This window comes from Megalops cyprinoides, chromosome 22 (assembly GCF_013368585.1).
Source record: "Megalops cyprinoides isolate fMegCyp1 chromosome 22, fMegCyp1.pri, whole genome shotgun sequence".
Lineage (NCBI taxonomy): Eukaryota > Metazoa > Chordata > Actinopteri > Elopiformes > Megalopidae > Megalops > Megalops cyprinoides.
In genome coordinates, this window is record NC_050604.1 from 144,323 (window position 1) to 149,904 (window position 5,582).

The window sequence follows — 5,582 nt, forward strand, 5'->3', positions numbered from 1 at the left end:
CTCTCGAAGTCTGGGCACAACTCCAGCTTTCACACCAATCATTGATGGTGCGCCATCAGTTGCAAGACTTACGTATGGCGTCAGATTTATGTCAAAATAAAGCAGAAATTCTCTCGCGCGTGGTGGCTGCTTTGTGCGCGAGAATGTTTTCTGCGCTCACAAGAATGTTTTATACACTCGCAGCATGTTTTGTATGCTTGTGAGAACGTTTTATACGCTCGCGAGAATATTTTCTGTGCTCGTGACTTTTGACATAAATCTGACTCCATACTCACGGCATGGGCCCAGTCCACTCCCAATTTATCCAATGATGCAGCGAGACTACTAAAGATGTCGCTAGCCGTAGTAGTGTCAGTCATGGGTACCAGTTCTACGTATTCCTCTGTGATGTTACAAGTAGAGTCAACACCTCTAATAAAAATCGCCAGCTGTGCCACATCCGTTATATCTGTACTTTCGTCAGTTGCAACGGAAAAAACAACAAATCCCTGAAATTTTTGAATGAGCTTTTGTGTCAGCTTTTGTGTCTAGCAATGTCCTCAATCCGTACTGCTGCAGTGTTTCTGGAGAGGCTTGTTGACGAAAGCCTGTCATTTGTCTGGACACACGAGTTCAGCTGCTTTAACCAGTTTTTTACAAACTCTTCCTCAGAATATGGCTTTGATGCCTGCGCGATGTCATTGGCTATCAGATAGCTGGCCTTTACAGCAGCCTCACTTGTTTCATGGCCTCTTGTGAATACTGATTGCTGCTTCTGTAATGTAGCCACCAACTCCTTCACTTTCTCCTCCCGCAACTGGCCAGTGTAGCGATCATACTTCTCAGCGTGAGTGGTCTGGTAATGCCATCTAATATTATACTCCTTTGGAACAGCTACTTGCTGTGAGCAAACTAAACAGATACACTTACTGTTAACCTCCCAAAAGAGGTGGGCGTTTGTCCATTTTGTCTGAAAGGCCCGACACTCTTTATCAACTTTTCTTGTCTTTGACAACATTTTCTTGCCAGCAAGTAGCTAGATCGCGATCTTTCTTTAGTCATGAAAGATGACTAGCTGTTCAGTTGAAATAGGTTGTTGCCACCTAGTGGATGGATGACGAATTACGTTTTGTGGTAATGGTAAAGAGTTGACGCAAATAGTAGGGCCTGTATTACATCCTCTGGTTGATGTGCGGGCCGTTTTGAATCTTTGTGCGGGCCGGATGTGGCCCACGGGCCGTATGTTTGACACCCCTGGTGTAGATGGAGGTTCAGGCTCTGAGGTAAGTGGTGGGGAGGGATGCTGTAGGTGGTAGTGCAGGCTCTGAGGTAAGGGGAGAACTGTAGGGTTAAAGAACAGTCTCTGGGCAAGCCTGCTAATGGCACAGGCTTGTCAACACCATTCACATCTTTAACTCACTTATCACTTTGACACATTTGGACAGATGGTAAGACTGAGCTGGTGTTTCCAGGTAGGGAGTAGCAGCCCTTTGAATGATAGCTGCCGTAGCACAGACATACTTTTACATCTTCTCAGCTCCCATGTACTAAGATAAGTAAACTGCTGCCACTGAAGGGGGGGGGGGGGTCATAGATTGATACTGTATGGCTATTTACATGGTCAATGGCCATATGGATTGCAGTCAATGGACAGGTTTACACAAGCAGTGAAGCAGACTGGATACAAGTTTGCACAGACACAAAGCTGGCAGCGACATGGTTGCATGCCTCCCTCTCCACACCAGTTCATGGAACATTTGAGGTTGCGTCTGGTGCATTCACAGCTGGCATGCAGCAGCCATAGCATGTGCAGTGTATTGATTTACAGGTGCTGTCTTCTCACCAGCACACACAATAAACACATCCCCACCTCAAGCTAATGTCACAGTACAATTTCAGTTAATCAATAAAACAAAATAACAATGAAGACAAATCTAAAACACTGGCCAGGTAAATCTGGAGCACTTGATATTATACTTAAATTCACATCCACTCATCCTGGACATTTTTGTAGCATTTACATTTTTGTAGCAAAAAACAGGACCTTGATCAGATCAGAAATACGACATGCAGTAGAAACACCACGTACTTAACCTCTGGGCTCATTCTCGCAATATACAGCTATACAGCCACACATTAGTTTGTTCTTCTTAGACATCAGCTTAACAAAGTAATAACACATTTCATTAACACGTTTTTGCCCCAAGCTGACAGTTTGCATATTGTTGTGTAACTGGAAGAGAAATATACTCTTATAACAACGTATCTTTTATGGGCTGGACATCGTGGCCAGATATGGTTTACCATTATCCTAGAATCTGAGACTGGAAGTGGTGCATTTATGCAGGGAAATTCCGTTTATGTTCAGGATGGTTCAGTAAGGTTCTATATGGTTAAATAAGAATAAGGCTCAGTTAGGCTGAGTAATGCTATGTGTAGGTCAGTGGGCTTATGCACGGTTAAGTAAGGTTAAGCAAGCTAAAGTAAGTTTGTTAGGTTGAGTAACATTAGGTACGGCTGAGCAAGATTGGGTGAGGGTCTTTAACGATGAATAACACTGAATATGATTCAGAAAAGTTCAGTAAAACTGAGATCCCTTCATTCATCACCAACTGAAATTGTCTCTCACACCCTCAATGCTACTTAGCATACTTAACAAAAGTACTACACATCCCTCAGCAGTGCAAGACTGTATTCCTCTCCTAATGCTATGAATATGACAAAAACAAAAAACTAAATAAAGACTAAAACTTCAGCCCCAAAGCATGCCACTACCCTCTGTACCAGTGTATCTAGTAGGTAGGTGAAAGAAGTCTTGTCTGGTTGTCTGTTTAAAATGTTTTATATCTAATATAAATGAATCAAATGTGGAACTGGAAGTTCTATACTAGAAAGAAAAAAAGTAACCACCATCAGCACGGTACAGTTTCACACCAAAGGCCTCTTGGGACATTATTTACTAATGAAATTGTCATTTACTAATGAAATTGTCATGCTCTGGTGAGAGGTTCTTTTAAAAGGAATATCATTATACAAATACACCATATATATATATATATATATATATGTGTGGTCTGTGGTCTCAGTGACAGGAGAAGATCCTCCTTTTCAGCATGAGGGAATGTCCCACGTCACTCAGTCCAAGAACTGCTCTGTTCAACCATGTACCAGTATTCAGTGTGACACCCGTCACACAGCCATTTCAAGGCTTTGTCTGTGGAAACAGGCACTAGCTTGTACGCATGAACACCAGGGGGTGAGTTTGAGGCGGGGGGGGCAAGGGAGTAGGGGTGGTATATAGCAAGCTGAGGAGTGGCCAGGTGGATGGGGAGGGTGGGGATGAGTAGCTAGTTTATGCTGGCTGCAAAGGTAATTTGCAGGCTGTGTCTATTGTGGCTGCGCACTGAGGAGAATGCCATGGTGCAGCCAGCCACCTTGCACTGGTGCATCTCCCACAGGTGCATGGTCTTGTAGTGCACTCTCAGTGTTCCTCTGTTGCTGTATACTTTGTGGCAGATGCTGCAGAGGATCCCCCTGTTGCTGCCCACACAGGTGGGGGTCTGTGTGGGTGAGGACGAGGAGGAGGACTTCATTGGCCACCATGTGTCTGCATCGCCCCACCCCTTGGTTTTCTGGGAGCAGTCCTCCACATCACTCAGCCCCTCGCTGTCATTCAATGACACGCCCTCATTGCTGCCCTCATCTGAGGCGGGCATGGACTGCGGGCTGCAGCTGGACTGGACGCTGGGCGTGATGCTGAAGTCTGGTGCTGTGCCGCAGTCCGGCATGCCTTGGCCGTTCCCATTCACTGCCCAGCTCACATCCCCCCCTCGGCTCCATGCCCGGCTCCCACGGTCCCACAGCAGACAGCTGATGTACATCCTGACCATGAGCTGGGTGTGCAAGCCTCCCAGCAGCGTCGCTCGGTATGGATTCAGCACCATGTCATCTAGCTCTTTGGTCGGCAGCTTCTGATGCAGGTTTATGCTGGAGCTGTGCCTGTGGCCACAAGACAACACACAAATCATGATCACCCCTCACCCCTGGGCCCCTCACCAGCCACTGACACAAAGCACTTACATAAAGGCATCAAACTTCTTTTTTATGTTTATGATTTTCAACATTTCTGTCAGGGCTCGGGCAAGGACTCAGTCGCAGACCGCCGTGCGTAGATGTCCGGGCAGAAGTAATCCGATGCGCAGATCGTAAAGAGTAAACAGGCAGGGTCGAAATCCAGAGAGGCAGTCCGTGGGAAATTCCAGGAAAGGGTAAATCGGAACAGGCAGGGTCGAACAACAGGCAGGCAGAGAGATCGGGCGAACAGAACAGATCGGCAGGCAAAACTCAGGTTGAAAAACGGGCAGGTCGAAAACGGAATAAGGCAACGAACAGGAAAAATTGCGGGAACGAAGACAGTCAGAAAGTTAACTGCTACGAACTAGCAACAGGACCGGGAAAAGTAAGGCAGATATATGGCAGGGCTGACAAGGGGATGGGAAGCAGGTGTGCAGGCAGGCAGGTGAAGGCGATGAGCAATCAGATGTGCGGAGAACCGTGCGGGGAGCAGGGCAGGGCTAAAACACAAGGAAAACAAAAGCACATGGATGGGGAAAAAAAACAACAACACAACGGCTAGGGGGCAGGAGTACTGACAATTTCAAGTTATAAGTTTGAAAAAAGTTCTGAACAATGGCTCCCATGTGTAGAGAAGTCATAAAGTCTAACAATATATGCTTATTTCCATTTTAATGACTATACCATATACATAACTTGCATGCTTGAAAAATTTCTATCAAGTACAAACATTTTATGGATTCAATTTCTCCATGCATACTCTGTTATATTTATGAACTGAAAGAAGACAAAAGAGACTGAAAGAAACAGGCTTTGTGAGAATTTAACATGAAAAAACATATTCTAAAGTGTTTAAGAATGTCCTTTAAACAGGCAGTGTTCCACTGGTGTATTCAAATCCACACTGAGGGGAGAAAGCATTAGAATGAGCACTACGTTCACTCTCACAGCCTCGGTAGCAGCATGGAGGTCAGGCACTGTCTTTGAAGTGGAGCCTTTCTGTATGTCTACACTGTTACACTTGCTGGCTTGTCATCAGCAATAATTATTAGATTTATGGCTGCACTCAATGTCCTTTGATGAAAACTATTAACAAAAACACTTGCTGACAAACACCTCACACTCCGTGTCCCTCTAACTCTTAAAGTCTCTTTGTGTGTCTTCCTGTTCCCGCCCCTTTGCCCCTCTGTGACGGAGTGCCGTCACAAGGGTTGAGTATGCGCTCTGAGTGCCATACCAATGAGCCTGGCTCTTTGGTGTCATGATTGAAGCTGCAGTTTGGTACCCCGTAGACCTGGGTTCGAGGCCGGGTGGGGTGACTGCTCTCGCCCTTCACTACAAATGGTGTCAGAGTGGGATGGCTTGCCACGAGGACATCGGAGGCGTGCCCAGTGTGTGAGCCGTATGAGGGACCCCCAGGTTAGGTTGACCCCGGTGTGAGGGACCCCAGAGATGGGTGAAGCACTGGTGAGTGGGGCACCCTGGGAAGTATGGCAGGGGAATGCGTGAGGGACGCCTTGGTGCGTGAA